The sequence below is a fragment of the Ambystoma mexicanum genome, chromosome 6q, assembly GCF_040938575.1.
Source record: "Ambystoma mexicanum isolate Mex_15411 chromosome 6q, UKY_AmexF1_1, whole genome shotgun sequence".
Lineage (NCBI taxonomy): Eukaryota > Metazoa > Chordata > Amphibia > Caudata > Ambystomatidae > Ambystoma > Ambystoma mexicanum.
In genome coordinates this window covers 1340670700-1340688768 of record NC_090937.1, presented here as the reverse complement: position 1 = coordinate 1340688768, position 18069 = coordinate 1340670700, and the positions used below count along the sequence as shown (strand labels likewise).

Sequence of the window (18069 nt, the reverse complement as noted above, 5' to 3'; positions counted from 1 at the left end):
ATCTTTATTTCTGGCATTGTTTTGATGCAATACTGCAAGCCCGCGGAAAGGAATCACAATAACCAACCAATTAAATCCCAAATGATTTAAACTTTAGGTATCCATTTACCAAACCGGGGGTGTGGCTAACCAGCCATGGACTAGGTTGCATCTCCGTGCAGAGCTCCTGATGATCCGACTCTCATCCGAAAATCTACGCTATTAATATTCCATTCGAGGCTTGAAACGGAAGGAAAGTATGTTGGAAAACATACAGAACAGGAATCCTGAAAGGCTAAGCAACCGAGTCTGCGGATCGGCAGATGATTGACTTTTTAGTGCGGCGGCCGTGTGGAAACGTTGTTGCCAAAATGGTCGACAACAAAGGGTGTGGCATCGCAGCCCTGCGGATGCTGGATAGTTGCTGAAACGAATGGACAACGAACGAGGTGGCTACCTGCAACATTGTAAAACAAGCTTCGCCTTGTGCTGTGTTAACGCAAAGACATCCCGGGCCTGGATAAATGTAGCAGCTTGCGAGTGCTGCATCGCTTGCAAGAAGTGCCGTGGGTTGAGGCGGCTCTCTGCTGCCTGGAGAGAATACGGGGCTCCACCGAACCTGCACTGAGTGCGGAAACGTCGGCAATAAGCAAGGGAGCCGAGCATCGTTTCGCGCTGTTGTATGAGGAAGCAGTGCACCGGCTGGACAACGAAGCGGCGCCCGCGGGCGGTTGTATTGCTGTGCGGCCTCCACCCGCTTATGGAAACGAAGCGGCTGTGAAGATTGCCTAGAGCTGGGCTAAGACGAGCGAGCTGCGGTGGTGGAAACGAGCAGCAGAAGAACCGTGTGCTGCATGTGGTCCCGTGTGTCATAGGCAGCATTGGGACGCCTACGCACGGGACACACGGAGCGGCACGCTGAAGCCCCACTGATCTTCCCCAAAAAAAAAAATGGGGAAAATTTTAAAAACAAAAGTGGAATGAACTAACAGCTTCACCTGGGGACCGTGCACCGAGTGCGCTTGGGTGCACACGGCATATATCGACATTGGGCTGTGATCAGGGCCGCCTGGCTGGGCAATAGCAGCAAGCAAATGTACAGTGGAAGGAGGGCCGGCTATGTTACGCGCCCAAGCCTTGATTTCACCAAGGCCACGACATCAAGTAGATGACCAGAGTGAGCGGCAGGGGGACACTGTGACTATTGGACAAAACCGCGCATGCCATGGGGCACGACAAACATCAGAGGGAATCATCATCACTCGTATGTACAGGGACACTTGGCACGGAAAGTACACGTGGAAGGGGCAGATTATGATACCTGCATGATAATAAAAGCCACACACGGAAACCTTGATGTTACGAAGTTGTGCAAACAAGCACTATGTGCAAATAGTAATATGTGGGAGGCAACAATCCACCTAAACAACAATCTCAGGTGCCATAATAAAAGCGAGTAAGTAGATAGACACCCCAACGTCGGGAGGAACCACAACAACAATACGGAGCTGGAGCAGATACGCGAGAAAGGTGGTACTATGTCAGTGAAAGCATTAAGAGCCAAGACCAAACAATCCACAATGGAGGTCTTTGCGAAAACGCAGAGAACCCTACAACATCGGTGCAGGGCATGGTCGTGACTCCTGCGGAAGAAGCCCCAGAAGGAGACAAACATCAGATCCTGGAGGCCATAGCGGAGTTGAGTACTAAATGGGGCTTGGCAATGGCAGACCTACAAACAGCCCTAGAGAACAAAATTGATACGGTAGGAACTGAACTTACCTTGTTACGACAAGATGTCAGGGCGCTGGCAGATAGAACGAGTGGGCTGGAAGGCGCAGTCAAGACCAATACTGACGTAAGCGCGAATAATGCAAAGGAAGTTCATGTGCTAAAACAGCAGGTGGCCAATCTTGAAAACCGGGTAGAAGAAGCGGAAGGAAGGGTGAGAAGAAATAACATAAGGGTGGTTGGCCTGCCAGAGGGAGAAGAGGCCCTGGACCCCACAAACTACGTGGAGAACATGATCCTCCAGGAGATAGGAGCAGACAAGCTTTCACAAGCGTTCACGGTGGAGCGGGCGCATCGCGCCTTAATAAGGAAACCACGACCTGGGCCTCCACCGAGACCGATCATCGCAAGGATCTTGAACTATAGAGATAGGGACAAGATCCTGGAATACTTTCGCAAAGGCAGAACAATAGAGAGAGCATCCACCAATGTCACAGCATACCCGGATTACACGATGCTGGTGCAGAGGCAAAGATACAGCTACGTGACCATCAAGAGGAGGTTGCGTGCAGCGGGCATCAAGTACATGCTTCTGTACCCGGCAAAGATGAAGGTGCTACATAAGAGCAAAGCGCTTTTTTTTGATACCCCGGAGTAGGTAGTGATATGGCTGGACCTGCAAGGTTGCGCGGAACAAGAGGCGGACCGCGACCGGCATGGACATGACAACTAAGATCTTGTGCCACAGACATTGAGGGGGTAAGTGGGAAGGTGATCCCGGTACACTGGGGAAGTGAGTTCGGTTGAACAATGATTGACACTCGGGCCGGATGCTCGGAATGGACTGGAATATAGCGGGTGTAATGCAATTGGTTGCTGCATAGCATTAACAATAAGCGGATATAATGCAAGTGGTAGCTGCATAGCATTAACAATAAGCGGATATAATGCAAGTGGTAGCTGCATAGCATTAACAATAAGCGGATGTAGTGCAAGTGGTAGCTGCATAGCATTACAGTAAGTGTAAGATTCTTTGAAAAATAGGAGCGATAGGAGAGATGCAACCCACCCCGAGTCATTAGTAGTTAAGTGGCCATTGGGCTTCACCCTACTGAGCCCTGAGCACAGGTTTGTGTTAGATAGGACTAGATGTGGGGATGCCTGAGATCCATGAATGGAGCTGGGCAACCGTTGGGGAGGGTGTTGTTGGGGAAGGGATGGGTGGGGGGAGGGGAGGGAGGCGGGGAGTTTGGGGTGTACATAGTTATGGGGAGTTTAAGTTCAACAGGAGCCTATGCAGAAGAGCTAGAGTGTGGTGTCTGTGTTGTGTGGGTGGGAGGAACTGGTTGGAAGGAAAAGTTGAGAGTACTAACGAGCTATTTGGGAGACCTTAAGATAATAACGTGGAATGTCAGAGGACTTAACAGTTATTTGAAGAGGAATAAGGTCATGCTGTATTTAAGAAGGCAAAAGATAGATATTGCACTGCTGCAGGAGACACATCTGACGCGGGAGAAATTGGAGCTGGTTGGAAAAGAATGGAAAGGGCTGGTGGTGGGTTTGTCATACTCTGCCTACGCTAGGGGGGTGCTTGTCTGGGTGGCGCCGCACGTCCTGTTTCAACAAATACGGGGAGTGGTGGAGACAGACGCGAGAATGGTTATATTGAAAGGGCTGTTAGAGAATAAAGAAGTATGCATTGTAAATATGTATGCCCCGAATCAAAACACAGTGTAGTACTTCAGAACTCTGCACCAACCTTAGCGAGGGTGTGGGGAGTGCAGTGATTTGGGGCGGAGATTTCAATTGTGTGATGAACCCCAAGGTAGACAGGTCAGATGTCAAGATTAATAACCCACCCCAGCGGCTAAAGCATTGCAGATGCTGTTAGAAGATTTTGGCTTGGCAGACATGTGGAGAATAAAACATCCTAATGAGAGACAATACTTGCACTACTCGGCCCCGCAGCAGCTGCATACATGACTTGATTATGTTTTCGCCACTCCAGATGTATTGACAGAGAGTACCCATATACAATATAAGGTGAGGGTCCTCTCGGATCACTCGCCCCTGGTCCTCGGGGGGCAATATTGCCCCCCGAGGGCATGGATTCCTACATGGCGCCTCCGAGCAGAGGCGCTCACAGATCCAGTCTTTAGAGAGGATATAAGAGACAAGATAATTAAGTATTTTGAGGTGAATACTGGTAGTGTTGACTCGGCGGGTACACTATGGGAAGCTTTAAAGGTGGTGATACGAGGGGTTGCCATAGCTAAGTCAAGGGGCCTGCAGGTTGGGGTCCTGGCTGACCTACAAAGAGCAGAGGATGAACTAGAAAGAGCATTGGGAGGAGGCAGAGTGGATACAGAGTTAGTACTCAAATTACAGCAGCAGTGTGCGGAACACTGGGATAGGCTCTGCAACCTCAACTATAAAAAAATACATAGAGAGACAGCATGCAGGAGGAGATAAAACAGGTCGGCTCCTAGCGTGGTTGTGCAAGAACGAAACACCTAGACCCCCGATTAGGAGTATAATTAGAGAAGATGGCGAGGTAGCAGATACCTAAGAGGAAGTCAACAAGGAATTTGTGGAGTATTACAGGGTACTATACGAGGATAAGGAGAGGGACAGCCATGAGGAGATAATCGAAACACTAGAAGATATTGGACTACCCAAGATAAGTGAAGAGGAAAGGGAAGAGCTGGATGCACCAATTACCTTGGAGGAGCTGGAGGAGGTTGTTATGCAGTTTCCCACTAGCAAAACTCCAGGAGCAGATGGGTTTCCTAGTGAATTTTATAAAGTATATGGGGTGGAAGTGCTCCCCCTAATGCTAGACATGCTTAATGAAGCATTTGAGGTGGGACGGCTGCCGGAGTCGCTCAGAGAAGCAATCATAGTACCGCTCCCCAAGCCCAATAAACCAGGGCATAGCTGTAGCTCTTACAGGCCCTTGTCGATGCTGAACCAGGATAGTAAGATATTGACAGCTGTCCTGGCAAACAGATTGCAGAGAGTAATTGGCAAATTAATTCACCCAGACCACACGGGCTATGTCACGAATAGGAACATAACTCACAACCATAGGCGACTCCACCGTGTGGTTGAATGGGGGGGTAGGAATGAAGGCAAAATGGCATTAGTGTCATTAGACGCAGTAAAAGCTTTCGACTCGGTTAAGTGGCCATGGCTGTTGGCGGCTCTGGAAGGATACGGAATCGGACCAGGTTATATCAAATGGGCGAAGATGCTATTCAGTGAGCCGCTAGCCAGAGTTCGAACAGGATCAGTGATATCTGAGAGATGGCAATTTAGCAGAGGCACTATGCAGGGATGCCCCTGGTCTCTGATGCTTTACATTCTAGCCCTAGAGCCCCTAGCCATATACGTCAGGCAACAGTATGATACGATAGGTATCGTGGTGGGGGGAACAACACCTAATATCCTTATATGCAGACGATATGTTATTATACCTGAAATACCCTGAAGAAAATCTCCAATATATTTTAGAAGTGATGGAGAGGTATGCCAGGCTATCCGGCATAGCGGTGAAACCCCAAAAATCTAGCATATTCCCGCTGGGTGGCTATATGGGAACCCCCGCAGAAAGGTTGCCGGTGCTACAAATACCATGGGCGGTGAGTTCTTTCCGTTACCTCGGGATAGATGTGTACCACACAGCAAAAGAGGAACTCAAGTGTAACACCGAGATAGCCGTCGAGAAAATCAGGAAATGCATGAATTTTTGGGAGAGGTTGCCCCTAGCAATGATGGGACGAGGGGCAATGCTCAAGGTGGTGATCCTACCTAGGCTTCTACATTACTTTAGTAACATTCCACATATGATACCTAAGAAGTTCTTTGCCAAGGTGGACAGCACATGTGTAGGGACTTCCTGTGGCATGGCACCCGGAATAGAGTGGCACTATGGAAGTTACAGAACTTCTATGAAAAGGGGGGTATCAAACTGCCTAATTTTGAGGCCTATTATATAGCGGGTCAACTGCAATATGTGGCTAAGTGGCTCTCTGATGAAGAGACCCCTGAACTTAGGTTGTTTGGGCAGAACTGTACCCCATTTTACTTAAGGGAAATGATCTGGTTGCCTGAGTCAGAAATGAAGGAGCGCCCTGGGATGATGAAGCTTGGGTGGAAAATGTGGCGTCGAGCTTGCCGGATGACGTAGGACCCATTTCCATGCTCCCCACAGATACCGTTGGTTGCTCTGGCAGGGGGAGATAAGCAGCTGAGGGTGATCATCAGGACCTACTGGGAATCGGTGGGGCTGGTTACGTTGGGGGACATTTGGCAAGAGGGGACCATTAGGGATTTTGAAGGACTTGGGGAAGAGGCAGGATTACACACAGGTCAATATGTTACGTACCACAGAGTGGTGCAGAAAATCCGGAAAATGTGGCTTGAAACAATATTGACAGAGGAACCAGATGCTATTATTGGGGCAATATATGACATATCAGAGGGGGGGCATGAGATCTCTAGATTGTATGAGATGGTGATGACTAAGATTGGGAAGGAATTGGTACACTTGAGACTGGATTGGGAAGCGGAGGTGGGAACCCCGATAGAAGATGGGATGTAGGAGCGTGCCTTGGGATATCACAAGAGGGTGTCAAGAAATGCCAGATTAAAACAAATACAGCTGTATTTAACGCACAGGGCATACATGACCCCTCTGAGGATTTCAAAGTTCAAAACCGCTGGGCACCAGGCGTGTCCTAAGTGCGACAAAGAAAACGCTGACATGACACACATGTTTTGGTCATGCCCAGTAATTGAGTGTTTCTGTGGCGAGTGGCACAAAAACTTGCAGAGAAGGGGGTCAAGCTCGTCATAGACACGGCCTGGGCCTGCTTGCTGGGAGGGTTCCCCAGATCACGGAAATTTAAACATGTTGAGAAACTGAAAGATTTGGCCTATGTGCTTGCAAAACGAAGGATTGCTATGGGATGGTAGAAGTGTCACAAGCCACGGGTGGAGGTGTGGTGGAAAGAGTTGCAGAAATGGGCGGAAGCTGAAACAATGGTATGGCAAGAGACGAGCAGCATGGGTGGGGAGGAAGAAGTGGGCTCCCTGATGGCATGGAAAGCATCGATAGTAGAAATGTTTGTAGTAATGTCGGATACAACAGAACCCGAGGGCAGTGAAACCCTGCCACATGAAGTAGATACTGAAGGCGAAGAACAAATAGGCTCATAAAGGGGGGTGAGATTGGGGGAGCAGTGACTAAAAACTAAATACGTTTAATGGAACTGTTATAAATCGCACTGCGTGTTTGGTTTGTATTGTTGTTTGGTGTGAATAAAATTAATAAAAATGTTTAAAAAAAAAATAATCCATTTACCAAACCAATACAGTTGCTGTGCTCCTTTGCATGAAGTAAATATCCTGTAGGCTAATAGATACTACATGAGCATTTAGTGATTGCAAAATATCTCGATGCAGAAGAAACTGATCTAGACAAGTTAACAAGCCAGTAGGTGAGGAACACATTAACCTAATTGATACAATTCTAAGATTTTAGCCCCAGAGATTTTGACTTTTGCTGTACCTAGTTGTGGCATGGGCTTAATAACAACATGTGAAATGGCTCGTTGTTTGGGGGATGGGGAGCTATTATAGGGCTATGTTGATGTCAAGAATATTATTATTTTATTATTATTATTATTATTATTATTATTATTATTATTATTATCATTATTATTATTATTATTGTACTTATTGAGTGTGGACCTAGCTACGGGAAGTAACTGAACCCTTTACAACAATCTCTCTCTCTCTCTCTCTCTCTCTCTCTCTCTCGCTCTTTCTCTCTCTCTCTCTCTCTTTCTTGATATCTCTTTCTCTCTCTCTCTATATACATATATATAGAAAAGTCCAAATTTGTGTGTGGGTTTGAGGCAGAATTTGTGGATGTGTGGCTTGGCACAGCGCTGTTCCTTAAACAATTCACACCGTTTGACCAATCTGCACCAAATTGTGCATAATTACCTGCGAGTACCCTCCAGACCATACTGGCTACATGACATTTAGACACCCAACTCCGTTCCTCGTATTTCAGCACTAGTCAACATTTGTTTGTGGGTTTGTGGATCGACGAAGCATTGTTCCCTATACACAGGGCCGTCACGAGGGGGGTGCAGGGGGGGCAAACTGCCCCGGGCCTCGCGCTTGCTGAGGGCCTCGCGGCCCCCTCCTAAGTGGAAGGCAGCACAGTCTCCCGTGTCCTTTATTCACACGGGGGACTGTGCTGCCCCTGCAATGATTTTGCTGTTTCTTGTGAAGCCGTTTGGCTCCGCAACAAACAGCAAAATAATGGGAGACAGCAGGGCTCAGAAGTGAGCTCTGCTGCCTCCCGTCATTCAGCTGAAAACGTGGACATGCTGAATGACAAGAGAGGACTCCTCTCCTGTCAGTCAGTGTGTTCACGTTGCTCAGCGTGACCACACTGACTGACAGGAGAGGAGTTCTCTCTTGTCAGTCAGTGTGTTCAGGTTGTCAGTGTGACCACGCTGACTGATGGGAGAGGAGTTCTCTCTCGTCAGTCAGTGTGTTCACGTTGCTCAGCATGACCATGCTGACTGACAGGAGAGGTGTTCTCTCTCTTGTCAGTCAGTGTGTTCATGTTGTCAGTGTGACCACGCTGACTGATGAGAGAGGAGTTCTCTCTTGTCAGTCAGTGTGTTCATGTTGTCAGTGTGACCACACTGACTGATGGGAGAGGAGTTCTCTCTTGTCAGTCAGTGTGTCCATGTTGTCAGTGTGACCACACTGACTGATGGGAGAGGACTCCTCTCCTGTCAGTCAGTGTGTTCATGGCAGCGTGATCATGCTGACTGACAGGAGAGGAGTTCTCTCTTGTCAGTCAGTGTGTTCACGTTGCTCAGCATGACCACGCTGACTGACAGGAGAGGAGTTCTCTCTTGTCAGTCAGTGTGTTCATGTTGTCAGTGTGACCACACTGACTGATGAGTTAGGAGTTCTCTATCGTCAGTCAGTGTGTTCACGTTGCTCAGCATGACCATGCTGACTGACAGGAGAGGAGTTCTCTCTTGTCAGTCAGTGTGTTCATGTTATCAGTGTGACCACGCTGACTGATGGGAGAGGAGTTCTCTCTTGTCAGTCAGTCTGTTCACGTTGCTCAGCATAACCACGCTGACTGACAGGAGAGGAAACCTCTCCTGTCAGTCAGTGTGTTCATGTTGTCAGTGTGACCACGCTGATTGATGGGAGAGGAGTTCTCTCTTGTCAGTCAGTGTGTTCACGTTGCTCAGCGTGACCACGCTGACGGATTGGAGAGGAGTTCTCTCTTGTCAGTCAGTGTGTTCACGTTGCTCAACATGTCCACGCTGACTGACAGGAGAGGAGTTCTCTCTTGTCAGTCAGTGTGTTCATGTTGTCAGTGTGCCCACGCTGACTGATGGGAGAGGAGTTCTCTCTTGTAGGTCAGTGTGTTCATGTTGTCAGTGTGACCACACTGACTGATGGGAGAGGACTCCTCTCCTGTCAGTCAGTGTGTTCATGTTAGCATGATCATGCTGACTGATTGGAGAGGAGTTCTCTCTTGTCAGTCAGTGTGTTCACATTGCTCAGCGTGTCCACGCTGACTGATGGGAGAGGAGTTCTCTCTTGTCAGGCAGCATGTCTACGTGTCGGCTGCATGGATGCTTTTTAAGGGTGCATGGAGGTAAGGTAAGTGTTTTCTATTTTAAATTAAAAGTGTATATGTGTATTTAAATTAAATTAGTATGTATATGTGTATGTATGAATGCATGCGTGCATGTTGATGTTTGTGTCAATGCTGTGTTTGGTTTTATTTATACATGCATGTATGGAGTTGTGTAACTGGTGGTTGAATGCATGGGTGAAAGTGTTTTTTGTGAGTGTGTGTTCAGCACGACCCCTAAATGTAGCCGCCCTGGGGGCCACTTCATTAAGGGGTGGGTTCATGGTAACAGAGGTGCACCTAGGCTAAAATGTCAGGGGGCAAAGGGGACTAATACTTCAAATGTTGGGAGATGTGCTAACGTCAGTAGCTGTGAGGAAGGGGCAAACTTCCTTGTGTGGGGGCACCTAAAATCTTTCCACTTTTCAAATGAGACTATTCTGGTGAAGCTTCAATGTTACAAGCAGCTACCTCTTGCCTTCATTTCTGAAACATCACACTTAAGGACTGCTGTGAGAATGAGATGTCTCATGTCACCACTTCCCTTCTAATCACTCCCCTAGCATGCAAGTGCTAACCCCACATCACGATTTCAATTACCTAAAAATGTATGGCTAGGAATGCAGGTGCTAACAGTGAAGTGACTTCTCATGGCCATGCTAATCCCTATGGCAATTCTCACCCAGTTCCTGCCCTCCCCACCCAAAACACCTCCTCACTGGAACACTGAGCTAGATTTAAACATGCCTTGCCATCAAACCTAGCCCTCAATGTCCCTGCAAGTGTTCCTCAAAGGAGTCCTCTGAGAGTTCATGACTTCATTGGAGTTGTAAACACGTAACTGGTGTAATAAAAATGTCTTAATCAGGTCTGCCTTTAGCCACTCAATTTAAAAACACCCTGCATGTCTTTCGCTGAAATTCTTTTAAAAATAAGCATTGGCAATGCCAACAGTTTTGGCTTGTGTATAAGTATTAGGCATTTACGAGGCACTGCTATTTGCTGCTCAGGTACTCAAACCATTTTGCACTGGCACTATCAATGGCCAGCTAATACCAATACAGAAGTGCCTTTCCCATGCCTACACGAATGCCCAAACTGTTACCATTGCCAGTGCTCTTTTTGCTTTACCCTTGATGCACAGGACTATGCATCAAGGTTAAAGCAAACATACTACCTGGCTAAATTGGCCCACTTTGAATGTAGGCCAATCTAGCCAGTAATAACACTTATGGTACACAGTCAGCCTGGATATACTTTCTGTGGCATGGCATTTTTACTGGTTGGGAATCCGTATATGGTAATAATGGCAAATATTGATGCAGCCTGCATCAACATAATTAGAACAGCCAGCATGAATATATGTTTATACTAGCATATCTCGCGTGGAAAGGCGGCATGAAATATATTGGAAAATGTTCCTATGCACAATTTGTGATTTGCAACTATTGGGAATTTCCATGTGCTTCCATACAAAACCAATTGCAAACTGCGTGGATTTCTACCCAATTTTGCAAAGAAAGTGCTGTAAAATGCATACTTTTAACCCAATGTTTCAAACATTTCTTGGGAGTGAGAACCCCCCCCATCCCAAGCCACCCTTGTTTGGTTTGGGCTCCCTCACTGTGCTCTGTTGATCTTGACTAATTGGAACAAACATTTAAGCCTCTTAAGTTCAGAAATATACCAGCCTCCACTGTACATCATTTGTCACTGTGTATGATGTGCTCCTTAATGATATGATATGGCATTTATAACGTGCCTGTACGCAAGTGTTTCTAGGCGCGACAAGGCAAGGAGGGGGAAACAAAAGAGTAGGACAAAACACAGATCTTACTAGGCCTTGTGTCATTCAGATCGTGCAAGAGCATGGAATGGGGGAGGGAAGAAGTGCCGAGGGTGGGGTAGGATGCAGAAGTGCAGGAACAAAGGAGAAACAAGAATGCAGCCAACTGGTGGCAAGTGTGAGTACTCATAACTTCAGCCAACGGGTGGAGAATAAGAGCCAGAGCAGGGACTGTAGGGTTAGAGATACAGACCACAAGTGCAGGGGAGCCAAGAGGCAGTGCGGGATTGCAACAGGACAGGCAGGGACCTGGGCCCAAATTCAGAGCTTGACCAGGTGACCAGTGCATGGATCAGGGAGGTGATCAGCAACGGAGAGGAAGAGGGAAGGCAGAAGCAAAGAGACAAGTCTTGAGATGGTTCTCCTCAAGTTTCAGCGAGGCAGGGAGCTGTTTCCAGAGGGAGGCCCCAGCCGAAGAAAGATATCTGCCCTCAACTCTTTGCTTGGAAAAGTGATTGACCCTCAGAGAATTGGAGGTGGCGCAGTGGAGAGCTCAAGCCATCTTATATATATTTATTCATATAATAAAAAAGTTAGTCTGGCATGAACCTTTCTTCAGTAGAGAAAGTAGTAATAAACCATATTTGGGATCCTGCACACAAACTCAAGGGTAGATTTCTCAAGTCTCCTGTGTGCGGATATGCCGCCGCTGGCCGAGTGCAAAAAATTGTAAGGGGGCCTCACCAAATGTTTTGCCCCGGGCCTCACCACATCTTCTGACAGCCCTGCCTATACAATTCCACTCTGTTTCACCAATCTGCACCAAAATGTGCATACTTACCTGTTAGGACCCTCCAGACATTAATGTCTACATGACATTTGGACACTCAATACTTTTGTCCGGATTTCACCAAAAGTTAAAATTGGTTTCTGGGTTTGTGGTTTGGCGAAGCGTTTTTCCTTATACAATTCCACACTTTTTCACCAAACTTTGCATAGTTACCTGTTAGGACCCTTTGAACATTACTGGATACGTGACATTTGGATAACCACGCCATTCCTCAGATTTCAGCAAAAGTAAATAATGGTTTGTGGGTTTGTGGCCTACCGACAAAGCCGTAAACCATGTTCACCGAGAAGGACAACAAAAACTGTATGAGCAGTGATTGGACCCGAGAAGCAAGGGTAGCATTCCAGAAGTTTCCTCATTTTTGCCGCATCAGTTGAAATTACTTTTCCAGAGGATTTTTGCGATATGGTGCCTGCCGACGAAGCCGTAAACCATGTTCCCCAGAAAGGGAAACAAAATTGTTGTTTCTCAGCCACTCCCGACGCGAGGAACAAAACTCAAAAATCTACGTTTAAATACCCTAGGTTGCTTGGTTTCCAACATATTTGCACCGCAATGCAGCACAACGAACTGCACCACAGTGAGGCTACAGGTGGGTAGATAGCACAGAAGGTCCCAGTATGCAGCAGCACACCAACTCTCCCCTACCCCGAATATCTTCTCTGGGGTATGTCAGCCAGCCACACGAGCCAATTCTCAGTGCAGTTTACTTTAGAGTGCAAAGACATAAAGCGATAATCGGATCAGTGTTATCATGTCTGTCTACAGAACCCGTTCGCAGAACGGGTAATTCTGCTAGCAAAGAAATAAAACAACATGCCTTCATTCAAAACTGGTGCTTTTATTGCACTAAGACAAACCCTTATGCATTAACTTTCTTCAAGATGTATTGTAATTACCTGAGATGAATACCAGTATCATCCTTGCAAGATCACATGTTGTTTTTTTATTAAATTAAAGTGTGCTTTATCATCGGTTTCACTGAAGAACCAAAGAAATGTACTTGTTTATTGTTTCCCATGACAGTGTCCTCGTCAGCATTTACACTTACAGTTATATGTCATAAATTATGTTTTGCACTTGATTAAATTATTGTGTATATTTTTATGAGATGGTATGCTTTGGGATGTGTCAATAAGCTTTACATTATGGATCAATTGAAGGCAGGTAATGTCCAATTATTTTATTCTGGTAAAACCCAACTATTCTTAGATCATAGACGGCAAATCACATTACTTATTACAAAGAATTGCATGGAATGTATTTATTTATTATTGATTCATTTTTGCATTTGTTACAGTGTACTGATTCCTTGGGTATCTAGGCATTAGTTGCATTGTGAGAAAAAACATACAGAATACAGAGAATACAAGAAACAAACACGAAACACACGGGATGGAGGGGTGTCAATGGTGTCTTAAAGTCTTTTTTCGAAGAGGAATAGGGGAGGGAGGAGGAGGCAGGTATCTGATTGTCTTAGTCTGTTAGCTCAGGGAGCATTTAGCTGAAAAGCCAGGTTTTTAGATTTTTTCTGAGACCCAGTAGGAGGGTTCCGTAGTCAGCGTGATGGGGCGATTGTTCCAGAGCTTCGTGACCATGACAGTAAGAGATATTGGAGTATCAGATATTGTACATTAACATTACTCTTGTACTTGAGAAAAGCAAATACATTTTGCCATGGTGTGAATGGTGTTTGTTTGATGAATGTTTGCATGGAATGCTTTGACATCTGCAAATAAGCATTTGCCTGCCTTTCAATTTGGAATCAAAGAATCGTCAGGTTGAGGAAAGAGCAGCTCTTGTGGTACTTGATTGTACTAGTGTGAAGAGCTGCCTCTGAGGTGAGAAGCTGGTCCTTTGCAGCATGCCTACTGAGTGACAGATTTCATCCCCACGGGGCCCATGTTGTTCCTTTGTAACTACAAAAAGATAAATGTTTATCTTGCTTTTATCACAAATAAAAGAAAGACAATCATTAATGCCCTTTCCTTTACATTCACGCAATGCCAAACTCAACACTTCAAGCACAAACAAATCAGTGCAGCCCACAGCCTCATTTTACTACTGGAAGATGATGAGGTACTGGAAAGGTCCCTCACAAAATTGAACTCATCATCAGGATATGCTTGTACTGGCAATACTCATCTCATTAACTAGATTAAAAGTTTAGAAGGCACTAACCAACGTCCACCACCTCAAAATATATTTATATAACTGTCTTCACAAATCACTTGATTTAGGGTTGAGTGAGTCGACCAGGTTTCTGAAAATCCACAATGAACAAGTAAATGACTATGAAACATTTCTAGGTGATGGTTTTAAGTGTGGGAAGATCCCCATTTGTTAATTAATAAAAAAAAAACTGCATGCATTTTTACATTTCTTATGACAAAGAGACCATCCTAACATGAATGAAAACCATGAGGTAAAAGAACTGAGGCTACTCACTAAATATATGGAGAATATTATCATGTTTATTTCGGATATGCATGAGAAACAATCCATAAAAACAGTACAAAATACAAGACTACATACCAATTATAACACAGTATAACATATGATCATGCAAACCTCATCAAAATTAGCTCCAAAAAGAATTCAGATACAATTCATTACATAGAATAATAAAATTCATTTTAGAAAGATATACATAACAGTTGTTTTCTGAGAGAAAGTGCATTTTTCAAGTATGTGAGTAAGGACCAGCCCACGTGTGGTGAGTCCACCCACAACAGATAAATTAGGGCTGGCCAATATTGTGCGAAACCCAATTCCTGCAATAGAGGTCGTTTAAGCAGTCCTCTGCCTTGTGCATAGGCAGGGCAAAAGAAGATCAGATGCGCCAGGTCCTCATAAGGTGCTTCACACATTGGGCAAGATGGATGCAGTTAAACATTGTCCTTGTTAGAAGAACACAATCCGCAGGGAACTCCCCCCCATAGAAAATAGTGCTGGACGCCCGGAGACATAATTGTCAACAACTCACAGTTCTTTGGCTTCAATATTTCTGTGCTTTCTCTTTCCAATCTCACAGGTCTGTTCCGGGGGATCGCCATCATTTCCATTAGATAAACAATGGGGAAATAATGGTGTCACCCCCGGTATCAGCCGAGATCAGAGGAAAAAGCCTGAAGGCAAAAAAAACCTGGACGATGTTGAGATGCCAGAATCAGCCAATGATAGAAGAATCTGTGAAAACCAAGGATAAATCCAAGTCTTGCAATTATGTATGCAGACAAGTGTATTCCAGTGGCAAACAATAGTAAGGTACTGTAGAGAATTCAAGGGCTGGTAAGGGAGGATTCAATAAGCAAAGTCCATAAATCACATAGAATGCGGGAAGGAGCAGAAAGCATGTGGAAAATGAAAACAGAGCAGCAAGTAGGAAAGCAGAGGCAGGAGCGGAGGTGGAGAGAACCAAGCCAAGGAGTGGCAAGGCAGCAGGCAAAGAAGGCTTGCTGGGGAAGCAGAAACAAGAGAAGGAATACCGAGCAAGCACGGTATAAGGAAAGGAAGGTACCCAATGGAGGAAAACACTTCAGTGTTGGAACAGAAGCGGCAGAAAGTTGCAATGCAGCAAATGGGTGGGGCTTGGAGGTTGATATCCCCAGAGCAGTGAGCGAGACACTAGGCCACGGGTGTAGCTCGAGGCGTGGATGGTAGATCAATGTTGTATCTTCCATTTACTCCACAGCTTCCAAGAATGAAAGTTGGTGACAAGTGCCCTTTTTCTGATGACCAGAGTTTTCTTATAATGGGATCTAGCACCTATGATGGCAGTTTTGGGAGTTCTATTACTACTCAGGGCAAGTAGAAGATTCTTCCTTGCTCTGCTGCACTCAGAGTTAAACCACCCGCCCCTTCTCTTGCTTCCTTGTTCGCCTGATGGGCATGACCCTAAACTCCTCCAGGATGACTTGATTTTCTAGGTTCCCAAGAGCAACTCCTCAAGTTCATGTGAGCTTGGTAAGACTGCCTTTCTTAATAGATCATCCTTCTTATTCTCCCTCCATTTGAGCATATGCCGGGAAGTGTCTAAAGATACTTCCAGGGGATACACTTGATTAAGCCTGTCCAACCTTGGAGTTGACTCAATCTCAAGCTTGATGGTAAAATGATCACTACAAGTGTTATCTAACACCCAAAACCCTTTTATGAGTCCCCAATGCTCAACTGGTACCCAGAAGTAATCGATCGTTGAGCTACCCATTGCGGAGGAAAAAGTGACTGCCTGGAATGTCCCCACTCAATATCCCATTTACAGTCTGCATTCCCCACTCATGAAGGTAGTGCCAAAGGCACAACCCTTCCACACAGAGCCTAGTATCCATCATGATGGGGGTTGGGGGGAATCCCTGCCATGGCATCTTCTGTATTCTCATACAAATTGTCTATCGGCCTGCCTATCAGTTTCGGATTGAAATCTCCTCCCAAAACCAGACACACATTATTCATAGAGAGCCCTGCAGATAGCTCCTCCACGGCATTGGCGAACACACCCACACAGTTTTTCCCATACCGTTTTTGGGGACTATTGTAAAAGTAAGAGTTCCACCTGACCTGTTCTAAGGATTTTAACTGCCAATATATATGGCACCGGGGTTGTCAACGTCACCTGAAGACTATCCAGATACTTTTTAACCAGAATACATAGCCCACCATAGCTTCCGCCTTGCTTATTCCTTTCTGCCAACCTCTGGTGAGAGACAAACCCATCAACGTTAACCTCCTCCGGGTTCCATGTTTCTTGGAGCAATACAACATCTACTTCACTAAATGTGGTCTGTGTCTCTGAGCAGGCCAGCCTAGTTGTTATTCCATTCATGTTCCAAGACAGTAATTGCAGATTAACCCCCTGCTCTCGCACATTTGGGGGACCCAAACAGCACTTGATACCACCTCTTGCGACTGTGCCTGGGCCACCCTGGGGGACTGCCATCATTTGATGTTGTCCATGTCGGTCAGACAGGCACATTGATTCTGGGCAAGCACCGAATCTGAAACACAGCCTTCCAGACCAGCCACGCCATCCGCCCTGCAACCAAAACCATCTGTGAGCTGAGCTGCTCGGAAGGGGGTCTGACATGGGCCCAGGGGTACCTTTGAGTGAACACAGCCCATATCCCTGGGTACTGCCCCTCCATTCTCCCTATCCTGGCGGTACAAAAAGTTTAGCGGGACCAACCATGCCCTCCGATTATGACTAGGGGTGCCAAAGTTAAACTCTACTGAATACTTGGTCACCTGTGCATTTTTAAAGGCTACTTCCACACAGTCCCGGCTATTGATTTGGCCGTGGATTCCACCCATGGTACTCTGCAGACCATAAGGATCAGACGAGGATCTATGAGGTCACCCCGAATATTCAAATTCAACCACTGATCAGTTGTATTAATCAGGGCCCCACAGTCTTCAGTACACCTAGTTCACAGGATTGGCACATTCAATATTACACGGACCAGAGGTAGAGCCACTGGGGCAGTTGGAGGGATTGGAGCCTTGAGTCCTCCTCATCCGGTACAGGCATTGGCGCGCCTCTTGTTATAGCTTGTGCTCCACATTGTGTTCCTAGGGTTCTCAAGCGCTAGGGTAAGGACAGGGCTTGTTCTGACATCAGCGGGAGCATAAGCTGGTTAGGAAAATGGTTAAAAGGGGCATGTATTTCAATGGTAACCACTAGTTCTTGGCTCATGATCTTCTCCCCACTTACCCCCATTATAAACACCCTCTATACCACAATTATACAGTTACTCTCCTCATCCTGTGGAAACCTTAATTTACCACAGGTCAATTACTATGCATCTGCAAAACTCCCAGTCAGTCTAATGGAGGCCAGTAAGAAATCCAAATGGTGGGGAGCAAAAGAGTAATAAAACACTGCAAAAACTTATAAGAAATTAGGAGGTTATAGTGATAGAAAGCACCCAAAGTCGATTGGATGCCCAAAACAAATCAATAACGGTGTCAGTGTCTGCCAATATATGTCAGTGGTATGCCCGACAGGCTTACAAGGCTGCCATAGTCCATTTCCCCGCC

General features: G+C 46.1%; 1 protein-coding gene across 2 annotated transcripts in view; it reads right to left on the bottom strand.

Moving 5' to 3' along the window:
- SLC2A9 (solute carrier family 2 member 9) overlaps positions 1-18069 on the bottom strand; it is a 2089749-nt gene that overhangs the window by 104860 nt on the left and 1966820 nt on the right. The gene's annotated exons all lie outside the window — the stretch shown is intronic.